The sequence below is a fragment of the Aythya marila genome, assembly GCF_965140915.1.
Source record: "Aythya marila genome assembly, chromosome: 9".
NCBI lineage: Eukaryota > Metazoa > Chordata > Aves > Anseriformes > Anatidae > Aythya > Aythya marila.
The window spans coordinates 16,055,446-16,070,461 of NC_139050.1; positions in this window are offsets into that span (position 1 = coordinate 16,055,446).

The following is a 15,016-nucleotide window of genomic DNA, read 5'->3' on the forward strand; positions in this document are numbered from 1 at the left end:
TCCCGACACTCATTCATTTTGTCCACTTGTTGCATCCTGTCTCATTCCTGTTCAGGCGTTTGTCAGGGAAAGGAAGGTTGTTTTTGCTACTTGCCTGTGCTGCACCCAAAGTAATGAGCCCAGAACTTTATGCAATCTCCTACCTGATATTCTGATTTAAGCTAGGACAAGATTCCACCACCACCCCCCGATGACCAAGTACAAAACAATTTTAATAAAACAAGAGTAATTGGGAAGTTTCCTTTAGAGTCTGTCCAAAAGCCTTTGATTTAAGGAGCAAATTTTGGGGTTGCAATGGTTTAACTCCTCCCCTCACCCTCCCCCCCCCCCCAAGAGCCCTGCACATAGAAAACATCCTTTCGAAAGGAAAGAAAAATTGTCTGCAAGCCATTGGAAAATGTTTTGTCAACATCCCTATCCTTCCCCTGACCAAAACCCCAATCCATACTTGACACAAAGCAGCAAATAGGTTGGGCCTTACAGAATCAGATATTTCAGGCAAGTTCACTGCTCATTCACAAATCCAAGCCAGTTCTTCAGGCAAAACAAGTAGTACAACCATGACTTCAGGTCATTTGTGACCTTGGCCTTATTTGAAACAAATGAGAGCCAAGTGCTTACAGATTCTAAGTCTTATCCCCAAACATCCAAAACCTCACTTTGTTTGCTTGGTATTAAAAAAGTTTGTTGTTTTTTTTCCCTTTCCAAACAAATCCTTCCTGCCTTGGACAAACTGACATTGTGCACGCCCTTGAGCATTAAGAAGCAAGGCAGAGTGTTCCTTTCTCATTACATGGCTTGGCTTATCAGCCCAGCAAAGGTTTGGGTTTCAGGCGTGGCTCTGTGCCAGGTGCAGCAGGCCACTTGCCATTCACACAGCACCGAGGCAGGGAGCACAAAGCAGGGCTTACAGACTTTGTTATCACAGGCTCCAGGAAGCCACGCTCCCACCTGCTGATCCTAACAGACAAGCAAACAGCCTCTAACCCCAGAAGATGGATCAGGAGGAATTCAATTATATTTACCAGGTTGATTGAGAGATATCTTGTGATTTGCCCACTGGAAATAGGAACAGATCCTCAGCTGCTGTACTTTGATTTCGCTGCTCTATGGCCAAAATCCACACAGGAGAGGGACCGACAAAACTGGGACAAGATGTTTGCTCTAACACATTATCAAGAGCATTAATGCAGAGAATTTATCTTCTAAATGGATTGGAAGTTATTTAAAAGTGAAGAACCAGCAAGGAGTCCATTCCTAGACAGGGTGATGAGCTGGTGTGCTAGATAATGCCACAGAAGAGAAACTCCATCCCAGGTTACCTATAAAAGCATGACCGCCTTGAACCAGTGAGAGGGCCTGTTAGTGTACACTACTAACAAAACAGCAACCCATCTTCCACCTATTGGTGTGGGAACTGCATGTTGCATATACATACGCATGCAAAACACTCTACTTGGGAACTGTCCTCATTTGTTTCCTAGGAAAAATTGGCTCCATATCCTGTCTGGATGTTCTTCAACAAAACCCATGAGATGTTTTACTGCATTTCCTTGTGTCATTTTACTTCAGACCTCATAAGCTTACTGTTAGGATCCTTCAGAACATGCATCTCCAACAGGATTTGCAGTGAACAACCCCAACCAAACTAGTGCCCCATGGGCACGATAAAGTAGCCAAATCAAATTTTGTTTGTAGTGGATTGAAATGCAGTGCCATCGGCCAAAGGGTCACCTCTTTCTCCAAGAACATCAACTCTCAGACAACGGCAAGGGGTGGATGGAAGAAGGGAAGACCCTACAGGTGTGGAGCATAAGTACAAGCTTTGAAGGGGCAGTTAGTAAAAGTGTTGCCCAAAGCATTCAGCAGGTACAAGAGCTCAAGTCACTTTTTTATACAGTAGGTGCTGAAGTGGCTGTCCTGATCACCGAAGCACAGCACCTTGAAGACTTAGAGGTGTTTATCACCAAACTAATCCCACAAGTTAGAACAGCATTGCTATTTCCATTGTACTGCTAGGGAACTGAGTCACGGCACTGACGTAACTTGCCTGAGGCAGAAGATGAAGTCTGGGACAGAACAGAACTGAGCAAGAGTCCCTCAAATTCCTGGTATGCACTCCAAGTCCAGACCATCCCCATGGCCCATCACATTTGTGAAAACATCTGAGAGGGCTTTCAGTAGATAGTTAGGTTTTTACTTGCTTGAGCACACACGTGCCAGCCATACCTATCTGGGTGAGTCTGCTGCAGCAGGACAGCATGCCATTGCATCACAACCCAAAAACACGCTGCAAAGCCCACAGGAAGAGAACCCAGTGCCAGGCACGGGACTGCCTGGCAAACCACAGGGAGCCAAGGAACCTCCAGCACAAGCAGCATCATGTAGTACCTGATCCAAAGCCCAGCAGCAGCCACTGTCTCTAGAATGCTTTCAACACACTTGTTTTAATGATCACTCAACATGAGAGGTATTTGCAAGAGATCTGCTTTTCCATGTAACGAGGTCCAGCAGGTGAGGGATGGCAACTGGATTTTGCACTGCTCTGCACACTCTGAACCAAGCAAACCCAGACCTTAAAGGCATTAAGTTCTAGCCTTATGTTTTCCCTTCCAAGATGGAGCTTAGCTGTTAAAATCCAGCTGCAACATGACGCTCAACTGAAGGAGCTGAAGCCATTGGACAGCTGAACTTAGTAGAAATGCTCACCAAGAGTTGGAGAAGCTCTCCATCTATTCAAAGATGAGTCAAGAGATGACAGTGCTCAATCTCTGGTGAACTCCAGAGATATCTTGGAGCTGTTTTCTCTGAATAACAGTGAACATTGGGTGAAAACCCTGATGAAACTGATGGAAGTCACTTAGCACACTTGAGCTCAGTTCTCTAGCAAGAGGGCATTAACCACGAGGCACCAGGGTGGGCTATGGTAGCTGTATTTTACAAAGATTAAAAAAACACTGCCTGAAGTTTGTGCAGCTGGAAAATGAATGGAGTCATTGCACAAAAACCAGCCACCACTGGCAGCAGCAGAGAGATAAAAGTTGCTAGAATTTGATTGCTCTCATTATTAAAACTTATCTTTAACCATCTCTGTCTATTGATTTCTAGCCAACTATTAACTAGCAATGACCTTAGCAGCTTGAAAATAACTGGGGAAGTCAAGTAAACAAAGGGGAACCCAGCTGCATACAAAGAACCAAGATATTTACAGAGACCCTCTTTGCTTCTGCTCATTGCAATAAACTTGAGCTGAGTATTTTTCCATTTAAACATCTGAGTCAATGATCCAAGGAACTGAGGGTGTGGACAAGCAACTGAGTATAAAGAGGAGCAAAAGGAAGGAATAGGAGCTAATTGCAATTGTTTCTAGGGTCTTGAATTAAAATAATCTGAGGTAAAGTCAGAAGACAAAGGCTTATATATTGGGAGTTTAGTTCCACTGCCTGTAAGCCTTCTTGTATATTAAGCAGAAGCACTAATTATACACAGGTCAGTTTGACTTTCAGGATGCACCATTATACTGTACCTACTGCCAAAGTGCCAAAGAAAGGCACTGTCTTTTAAAAGTCTGATGAAAGTGAGCATCAGGAGTTCTTCTGGAATGAGAAACCAAGTATTTGATCTCACACATTCTTATCATCAATACCCCAGGCATTACCATTCCTCTTTCCATGATTCAAGAATTTGCATCCTGTGTGCCTCCACTTCACCAGCACATCTACCCTGGTGTCCCCCAAATTTGCCTTCATACAGTGCCCCAAGATCCCCTCTACAGCCCCCATGACCTGCCCCTTTCCCAGCCCGTGCTTCCAGGACTGATGACATCCTCCAAACTCTCCCCCTTTCCAACAATGTCAGCTCCTTCCCATGTCCTGTAACTACCAGTGGGGCAAGGAGCAGCATTTGCTATGGCATGTGTCAGGCTGTGTGCCAGCTGTACACCCATCCAACTGGCCAAGCAATATCTAACTTCTGATAACTCCCAGAATCTTGTACACAGGGCACACTATTGCCTGATCAGTGATTTTTCTTTTACAAGAAGCTTTTAGAAACAGGGTTGTTTGAGACTTCAGCTTCCTTGTTTACAGTGTTTGAAGGTCAACAAGTGTTTTTTGTTTTTTTTTTTTTTTTTTTTTAAAGGAATACAATAGAAACTACCAGTATTACTGTTTGGGAAATAATTAACATTCTTACACACCACTTTCTGCACTACCTCATTTTTGGCCTTATGATCAGAGCAGTAGTTCCTAAGAAAATCTCAAAATCCTGGAAAAACCTTGTTAGCACATGAGCCTGTTGAATCTAATAGCCACTCTCTGCAGGAGGAAAGTCCAAAATGGGGCCAATTTGTGGTGACTACACAGATCAGAGGGGGAAATTCTGGAGAAACATTGGAGCATTGGGTTTCAGAGGTCAAATGTGGGTCTGTTTCTCCTTGGAGAACAGAGGTGGGGGCATTCACATATCCAAGTTCACACAGGGCATTGTCAGCTGTAATGGAGCAAGAACCACCAAGGTCTCTTTAGTCATAGTTCCACACTACAGAAGAAGCTCTTGCAAAACCCTGGTGCTTCCAGTTTGTGGGGAAATCCTTCAGAAGAGCTTTGTGTGCTCTCATCCTCACCCTAGAGGATCTAGAACTGCCAGTGAAGCATGAATGAGCAAAATCATTTGAGACCAGAAGAGGAAGCTATCCAAGATCTTCTGATTTCCAGACATCTGGACTTAAGTAAAATATTTTTGGCAATTCAGCCATCCACACAGATGACTTTTTGGACTGACACTCTGATGACCCTTCAGCCACCCAACCTTCACATTGAATTTCATAACTGTTGACCCAATTTGGTCATATTGAAAGGACTGGTAGAAATTTCGGCAACAAGAAGCATCCAGTGTTTGGAAGAACCCTGGAAGTAGAGATGAAGACCCAGATGAGGTCCCCATTGCAGAAGGGCCTGTGCTACACAATCCTTTGGAAACAGCTTGTGTGTCCTGCCTGGCCAACAAGCACTTGCTAGGTTCTGTCCCTCTACAGCATTACGTTATCTTCTGTGTTGTAAAGTCACAGGAAGAGCTGCGTGGAAAGAGCTGGGGTTGTTATGGCAGAAACAGAAGTAGGATGAAAAGGCCAAAGGACAAAAATCCACAGGAGACTGCAGTAACTCTGCTGTTCAGGAAACAACAAGGCTCTTTCCCATCCCTTCATCTTCTTCCTGTGAAGGGTGAAATTACCCACCCTAAAGACAGGAAGACACATCCACCTCCCTCACCAGAAGAGGCACAGTGTTATAATAGCAGGGCTATTTTTTCCCCAGGAAAAAGGATGAAATCAGCTATTTACACTGGACAAATTACAAGCTCTGGAAAGCACATGAGGCACACAAAGAGAGCAGTTGTATCACAAATAAATATATGGTGGGGGTTAAACTTATTGATTAGCTTTGTAAACGCAGTTGCCCAATCAATAGCAATTTCTGGAAATGCCTGGTACTTATTTGGTGCAGCTTGTACAATGAGGATAAATAATAAGAGTACTTAGGGAGCACGTCTCCTGACACCGTTGCCAAGCCCCTTACAACACAAAAACAAACTATGGTACAACAACTGCACAAACCAGAATTAATCCACTACACCTTTAAAAAAAAAAAGAAAAAACAACAAGCACAAGTCCAAACACTCACACTATCAAAATAAGCACTTGGGTCCCAAAGGTATCTACTTGTGCTCCTGCTGGTTTTGTTGTATGTGACTAGGGTTGGATCCAGGACAGTACAAAACTCATTAATTTGCTCTGCTCTGTCGGGTGAGCCATGGATCCTCACAAGATCCCTGCTCTGTGGAAGTACACAACACCCTCCTCTCCTCCCTGAACAACCAGATTGCTGTAGGGATCCCTCTGGACACAGCCTCAAATCTTGGGAGAGAAAAAAAGGCAAAAGCAGCTTGCCAGCCCCAACACCATGCCATCGCTAGCCCTGGCCCCTCAGAGCCTGGGTTTGAGCACATTGCTCTCTCCCATCACTGTATTCTTTGTCTGGACCCAGCCATATGAGAGCAGGGTCACATACTGGGCAGCAGGACCCCAAATAAGCCATGACATGCACTGCTGGCACAGTGGAGATGCAGCACAAAGACCAAGCTGCCTCACCAGGGGGACTGCAGAGTTCCCCATCAGCCCTGACCCAGGCTTTTGGATATACCTCATCTCTGCAGTAAAAGTAGCACCTGATGGGAAGGAGAGAAAATCCACTCCAACTCCCCACGGGCTCCTCTGCTTCCCTTCTTCACAGATAGGAAGTTTGCTCACATTGTAGCATGAGATCATAGCACAGGAAAGACTGAGGAACCAGACACTCATTTAAGCTGCAGCTTTTTTAGTGCAGCTGCCAAAGATAATGATGTTTGCATGAAACGTGTTTACAGATATTGCTCACAGCCCTCCAGTGAGGTGGCCTGCTCAAGAGCCACTGGCCAGCTCATCACAACAAAGACTTTCACCCACCCTTCTTACTTTACCTGGCTGTGTCACTCCAAACAAGATGGGGCAGGCAGCTCTCCAGTCTATCCCAGAGCACCCAGCACAGCTCCTGGTGGGGGAAAGCAAGAAGGAAAAAGTCCTTACAACCTAATTCCTCATATACTTTTTGGCTGCTGGTGTATTTACATGCAAACCGCTGCCAGCTGCATGCTGAGGGGGTCATGATAGCCACTATTCTCACTGGGAATAACCTACAGGTGTTTCTCATTCTAGCCAGGGCTTTGCTGACTTTTCCCTTTAGCTCAGCCTTTCTCATGAGGTCTCAGGACCCAGACTAAGACAAATGCTGAAACCTTGTCTGTCCTGCAGGAAAAATATCATTTACTCCATCTCTCAGTGAGAGGCTGCATGGGACTGCGTTGGTTTGTAAATTGTGGCAGGATGAGAGCAGTTAATGTGGAGTAGGAATGATTCATTTTTCTGCTCCTAAAATGCTGGTATTACTCACCAGAAAACTCCCCACATATTCTGAGGGATTTCAGTGCTTTGTGCCTTTTATTAACAGCTCATCTTGTTTGCTTCCTCGTCACAGCATCCTTCTCATAAGGACTTCCTGCATCCTTTGTCACCACCTCACAACATCATCACGGTGGCCAAATGGCCTGTGGAGGCTGGAAAAAACATTAAGCAGTTAGGGATCACGATCGTTCCGGCACTTCCAGAAGGCCACGTTAGCCTCCGTGACTGCAGCCAGCATTCACCAGCACCGTTAGGCGCTCGGACTGTGGGTTGCATGGAGCTTCCTTGTGACTCAAAGCAATTTTCATTTACAATCTAGAGCAGAACACGCGTTACCAAAGAGTGCATAAATGAAAGCCTTCAGGCTTATTGCACAAATGGGATTTGTGCCCTTCCTTGAATTCCAGCAGCTCCATGGAGGGAGTGCATGCATGCTGCTTTTGGGTAGGATCATGAGATAGTATGGGGAATTAAAGACATAGCCAGGTTACTGCAGCTATCTGTGCCCTAGTGTCCCCAGCTGTAAAACATGTTTCTCTTGCATTGACCTTTAGGCTAAACAGTATAAATCTGTAGGCCTGGAGCTGCTACACACAAAAGGCTACACCAAAACAGAGGAAAACTGGGGGCTATTGAGAAAGTAGAGGAAGGGGACACATTTAATATAGGAACATTGTGGGCAACGTCTCCGCTTTTGCTCCCTCCTACCAAAACCTGAATTTGCTCCTTGTGTTGTTTTTTGTTGTTGTTGTCGTAAATAACTGATGTGTGAAATGCTGACTCATAAGTCTGGGGTTACAGGAAAGGAAACTTCGTTTCTTGGTTAAAAAAAGTTAATTTCACAGCATCGGTGGCTTCCTCCAGGGCTGGCTGGTGAGACCTTGGCCACACAGCGCGCCCTGCAGACACGGCTGGTCGGCCGGTGGTTGGGTTTGTTGGTCTGCAACCGGGAACCCAAATGCCCTGCCAGGAGGCTGGTGACCCCTCTGAATGAAGAGGAGCCTGGCTGAGCTCCAGAAGCAGATGCTGGCCTTCCCCAGTTGCTGTTGTGTCAAATAACAGTGACGAGTCCTCCCAGAGCTCAGGACATGGGCTGCTCGGCGCTGCAGCTTTAGCACGAAGCCCTTCACTCCTCGAACACCTTACCATAAAGGATCAGAGGGTACGTTATCTGCATCTCACAGGAGAGAAGAGCCTCAGATCCTTACATTTGTCTCAGCACCTGACCTGCACTGGTTTGCACAGCGCTCAGGCACTCGCGCTCCTGCAGTGAGCCACACGCCGGTGACTCACCCGGCGTCAGACGGAAAGTCTGCAGCAAAGACAACTTCAACTCTTCTGGCGCTCACGGAGGCACTTCTAGCACCCAGGGCGCAGTGACACTTCCCCTCACTCCCTTCAAGCAGCATTATTTCGTCGTGTCTGCCAGGCACAATTTGCTGCTGGGATTTTGCTACTTTTATCTCTGCTCTTTGATGGACACCCCTGCGACACTTTTGACTCATCTTCCTTCTAATATTGTCGTGATAGGATTCGACGCCCCCTCCTTTCTGCCCAGACTTTGTAGAAAAGGGGAATTTGGAAACCTCATTCTTGAGCAACTGATGATAGCAGCTCCATTGTGCCTAAGAAAATCAGTCACAGTCTGTGCCTCCAAAAACCGTAGGAATTTTGTTGCTATAGCTGTGCGTTGTGTTGCCTATGGCTGTGTGAGGCGCACAATAGAGAACCGGCCTCTGTCCCACAGAGCTTGAAGTCTTAGCAGCAACCCATACACCAAATGTTTACTGTATAAATATTTAGCTAAACAAAGCATCCCAGTCACATAAAAGCTCCATAGCTCAGAAAGGTCAATGGAGAAACGAGTTTTTCAGGAGGCTGGGTTTATCCATAGTATGGCAACATGCAGAGCTTCCTTGTCATGCCTAGAGTGAAGTGAAAGCTCAGAGGGACAGAAGGAAGCTGAGATGTAAACCCTTCCCATTCAAACCCTTCCCTTGCAAACCTTTCCTAAGTAAAACATTCCCCATAAATAAATAAATAAATAAATAAATAGAAGCTCCAAAAGTTGAGCAGCACCTTTCTACATTGGGCTGATGGAGCTGGGAAGTGCTCAGTCCTCAGTGCCTGTTGTACAGAGAGATGGCTCAGATGTGGGGTAGAAAGGCAGTTATACTGGCTTGAAATTCTTCTATCATGGCAGATCAGTTCCTTGAGTATATGTCAATAGGTACAGATGCTGCTGTGTGTATGTATGCATAAGAGAAAAGAGATGGCATGACATCAGAGGCAGCATTAGAAGAACCCCCTAAACCTTGCTCGTTTACTGGGAGAGAGGCTTCCTTGAGCTCTTGATACTAATGAGAGTGAGGAAAGAGTGTTTCTCTTAACTCTTGAGGAATGTTTTCCTATTTAAATAATGATCAACTCTAGACTGAAGTGGGATGCTCCTATGCGGAGCCTACACAATAACAAGCTGTATTTTTTTCTGTCTTTCTTTTTCTTTTCTTTCCTTTTTTTTTTCTCCTTTGCCAAGCAAAGTTCAAACCACTAGAAAGTGCTTATGGTGCTTCCTTGTAGCACTCACGCTACACACTGCAAAGTACTGGAAGAAGACAAACAAGGACTCAACAAACTTGCCAGGTTCACAAACCTACACCTACCACAAGGGCTCTTAGGGGTGACTGAGGAACCAGCATCCACGCCCTGTAAGCCCACGCTGTGGCCAGGCTTGAAGTCCTGCTGTTCCTCCAAGCCACCAAAGCACCATCCTCCACGGCTGCAGCAGGAGGTGGCAGGACATGAAATGTGGATGCATGACTGAAAAAATAATAAAGAAAGAAAGAAAGAAAAGAAAAGAAAAATACAAAGAAGAAGAGCTTCATTTCCTCTTGGTCAGGCTAGCTTTGTTAACTAAAGTGGCTGGAGAAACTGCCTGTGGGCTTGGCAGTGGTGTGGGGGACTGGCCAAGCAAGGGCACAGGTCTCTGGGAAACAGCCAAAACCACAGACATTTTTGTGCTTTTCAGCTATGCCAAGGACAGGTCATGACTCTGCCCTTCAGCCTCATAGTACGAGGGGTATTTGGGTATCCCTAGAAATGCCATCCTCTGCCTGGCTCTCTGCTGCGAAGACCAGTGTCTACAAAACATGCACACATGCATCAGCATCTCCCTGTGTATAAACATCTTCATACAAGTGACTTTGAAGTAATTTATCTCTTGCTGTTAATTTTTACAGCCGGTGAGAGCACCTCGTATGGCTGAGCTCCCTGTGTATCTTCAATAAATATAAGTTTTGGAAATATGGTGGTGATCCAACGTTAAGACACACTGTGATAGGTATATTTCAATAAATCTCATGTTATTTTTCCCCTTTTTAGACCAGCACAGCCACAAAGATGTGTATTATGTAAGAGAGGAGTCAGATGCCTGACAAAGCTCTTGCTTCAGCAGAGGAGAGCCACTGCTATCTGGACGTGTGAGCGGTGCTGCCACTCATGTGTGAAATGAGAACAATTCAAAACAGATGATTTATGAAATATTTTTTTGTTTGATGCTGTATTATTATTATTACTATTATTATTATTATTGTTGTTGTATTCTTGCTGATAAAAGCCTGTGGTTACTGGGCTTTTACTTTGTATTTCCTGTCTTACGATTTGGGTTATTCCTACTGCAAAACAAGACTGAAGGCAAGATAATTCAAAGCAAATTGATTACTGCCATATTCTCAATGGCTGTTAGCACATCCCAGCCTCCTTCTCTAATCTCCACCCCATCCTGAGAAGCACTGGCAACCAAAACTTGTTTTAGGGAGATCCCAGTCTTTCAGTTCTTCACTGCACTTGGGATTACCTTGGTTTGTAACACGCTCTGATTTTGTTTCGGTCTGTGTTATGCAAGATTTTTTCTGGTCAGTATCAGACGCAGTGTCTCACGGTAGGTTATAAACTGTTCACAGAGGAGAAAAAATGATGGCTTAAAAAGCTTAGAGGCTGAGATCCGGATTCTTTGGCACCTCAAATTATACCCAACAGCACTTCCAATGCATCCCATCAGCAAAACCCTGCTACAGCCACATGTCTTTGCATTACTGTAGCACAGAGAATGCCACTTTTGGGGCAGGACCTTTATTATGTGAGATGTTGTAACACAGGGCAAATGATTGCTTGCCCCCAGAGCTCGCCATAATGCAGTCTGTAGGGCAAGGGGTGCAGGCGCAGGGGGTACTCCAAGGAAACACAGAGTGGCACAGGTCGGAGTGACAGCCAGTTGTCTGAGTGCAACCTGGCCCTAATTTTTCCAAAGAGAGGGCTTGAAGGAGGTCAGCGAGGCATCATGTGGGAAGTTTTGGGGTGCTCGCCCCAAGCCCGCCTGTCTGCATTCCCAGCGCCCCATGGGAGAGCGCCTCTTTCTCGGGGAGCATCCGGACCAGTGGTGCCTATGATGCTTCCTGACATTCCTCTGATGGGAAATGTGCTGAGCTACTGAACTTGTCTCTGCTTATTATAATGGAATTATAATGACTGATTACAACCTCAAATCAATGCTGGAAATCTCACCTGGAGGCTGCACAGCTCTCAAGTCAATACCATCTGAGCCTCACTGAGACCTCATCCAGCTGGGGCAAATCAAGCCACGTCCATTTCCTCCGTGGCATGGTCTAGAAAGTTATCTGAAACGTCTGGTGTGGATTTGCAGCTTGTAAATATGTGCAGAGACAGATACCTCTCCTGAAGAAAGAAACAGTCCTTTGGAAGGTGTCAAGAAGACGAGACAGCATATCACAGTCCTGTAACAAGGGGGTGGTGAAACTGCCATTACGTTAAGGCTGAGCAACTTATGATTACCGTGTCCTGCAAATGTTTTCAACGTTTGAGCATTTTTTCTTAAATGCAAATGGCGGTGATGATAAGTATTTTTACAAATAAAGTGTGGAAAAAAGCTCAGTGGGGGCAATCAACACGGCTTCATTTTGATAACTTTGAAGTGTTTTGCGTTCAGCCACGTAAAAAAAAAAAAAATCTCATTAGCTTAAATTGTGAAATCAAAAGTCATTTCAAATGAAATGAATTTTTCATTTTGGAAATGACAAAAGGGCAATTTCCAACCCTTAAAACACAATTCAAATTGAAAAATTTGCCCAGTACAACCCCTTTCAAGGAAAATGTTTCTTTTTTTTTTTTCATAAATTAGCATTTTGGGGTGATAATATGGTTCATCAAAAACCTCTGCGCCTCAATAATCTGCATCCAGGCTTCCCCTGATTGCATGGTGACTGTGCGTTGCTTAATTGTGTGTGACTAATACAATTTCATGTGCATTTCCGTGCGCTGGGGATTCATTGTTGCCACATACCACCATTGGGAAATCGCTAAGCGTGTGCCTGTGAAACAATGACAGGGAGACAAGAGTGCCTCCTCCGGAGAGAAGACCCAGGAGGAGGCGTATGACTGGGAGCAACAAATTATTCGTGCAGAATAGACAGAAAACAGAGCGGTTTGTGTCTTCTCCCTGGTTTGAGGAGCACCAAGCCTCCTCTGCTGAGCAGGACTCACCGAGATGGTTTTTAAGAGGACCTGCGTAGGTGATGTGAGCAATGAATCCTAAAAAGTGCTGGAGAAAGGTGGGAGTGGAAGAGAAAAAAACTTTCTCAGGGAGAAATATTCTGGCTCCAAAGAGACAGGTGGACCATGAGTCCTCAGCAGCATGAGGAAGCAGCTTAAGAGGGACTCTTTTCCCTGGAGCTGGAAAGCCAGAGGAAAACTTTGAGCAAACTCCAAGCTCAGGGGCAGGGTTGGGACTCTCCAGGAAACACGTGGGAGCCTCAGAAATGGGATCCAAACAGCGAGCATCCTGAGCAATAAACCAATGGTGGTTGAGCCAGAAGGAGAAAGCAGGAGTGACTGTGGTTTTGTGTTGCTGGGAGGAAAGGCTTCTCCATCCGTGTATTTGCATAGACGAAACACATCACATTTGATCCAGGAAGGTGATGCACGTGAGTGCCTTAACCAGGAGGCTGAAGTGATTCACCACCTCACTAGGAGAGCCAGGGAGTCAAGCCTAGACAGCCTAGAGCTTGGCAGCGAGGCTGTGCTCCCGTGTGGTGGTACATCTCATCAGCGAGTCAGGTGAGGGAGAGGGAATGTGCAAACCTCAGCCCTAAAGGTGGAGCAGCTTGCTGGGTGTCTGTTGTGTGTTCATAACACATCTTCCAGAAAGTGTTCCCCTGGGAAGCCAGGCTTTTCTCCACCTGGTTTCAGGATGCTGGAGGTGTAGGCTGTGCTGTTCGATGCTACCAAGAGTTGGAAGCTGTTTGGGGAAGGGGCAGAAACATCAGCGTGGGTGCTGCAAGAGTTGGAAGCTGTCAAAAAACCTTGAGCTGAGGCATAGTCCAAGGTTAAATGGCAGCTGAGCAGGCTGCTTCCAGATTTCAGTTGTGGATTTGTTCCCTCATTTTCAGTCCTGTCTGCCTGCACCCAGCTCCCTGCAAGGGACAGGTAAATGTGGGGAGAAATCCAGTTAAGGACACGAGGCGTTCAGATGCTGCGGAGAGGGGAACCCTATAAATACCTGCGAACAAGGGGATGCAAACAGCCGTCTCCCAGGGGAAGCACCTGCTTTTTGCAATGTTTATAAAAACAAAAATAAATGCAAACAACGAAAGTCCTGCAGGCTCTGCCACACACAAACGCGGGAGGGAGGGGCAGGAAAACCCTTCGAAGGAGACTTTTGTGAGAGCGACAGGCCTTCCCTGACCCACTGCAGTCCCAGAGCACACCAGCTGCTTCGCCTGCCCTGCCACCCCTCTGCCCTGCCACCCTGCTGGCCCCTGTGCTGGGGGGGCTTCAGGGGCACCCTACAATGGAGGCGGCATTATTGTCACAATTCCTGCCAAGGCATGAATAAATGAGATAAATAATAGTACCTGTTCTGCAAGCAAGATGGCAGGAAGAGGCCTTTTCAATCAAACTGGAGGGACCCATCCCTTTTCCTCTTCCAGTAGGCACAAAGCTTCCCAGCGACACGAAACCACTGTCACTCCTCTGCTTCGTTGCCTACTTGCTTTTCACTACCTGTTACCATTCAATATTTCTTCCTCTCTTTCTTCTCCTTCCCCATGTGTTGGGTTTATTTACTCCCTCTCCACACATCCCAAGCCCCCACTGCTACTCTTATTGCTCATCATCCTCCCAATCCCCCAAAATATTTGCTAATCACTTAGCTAGCTCCTTCCTTTTCAAATGGTAAAGTTCTGCAAGGCAAGAGTACCCCTGTCAGAGGTGTCCACACAATACCCCAAACCCTCACGGTGTTCTTATTGTCCCAGGCATCACACAAAGGACTTTGGTATCCGCCACAATGGGCCAGCTAATGAACTTGTTGCTGCAGCTGGGCCGGTCTCCTGAGATGTCTGGATGTGGAGGGAGTTCTCTTCAAGGGAGAGAGGATACACAATTTTGGATTGAATGCAGTGCTCCAAAAAGGAAGGTGACTCATTGAGCCTAATCATTAGGGTGTGTGATGATATTATCTAATGAGGAAACGCTTGATGATGCTTTTAGAGACTGCAAAGAGCAGCGAACTGGCTGTAGAGGAAATCAGAATGTGAACGCTTTCGACATAAACAGTGTTCAAGAAATGGGATCTGAAATGTCTTTGGGGAGAAGAGCAGAGCAATTTCAACACCCTCATACTTGCATCAGGGTGTGTTGCTGCTTGTGTTTAATCTTGTTCACATAAGTCTCTCCTTAAATAACCAGCTCTCTAGAATTCAGGACAAAGGAGCTTTGCCCGAGGAACAGATGTCATCTCATTTGTTTTCTGAAGTTTGGTTTTGTAGTTGTTGTTGTTGTTGTTGTAGGTTGAACAGCGGATGAGGTTTTAATTAAAGGAAACTGTCAGGTAGGTTTAGGTCCCAAATATAGGTTTAGTTAAGTAAGGGGTTTTACAGAACATCTAAGATAAAGACAAACATTCAACTTCTTTGTTTTGTTTGATTCTTTTCTTTTCTTTTC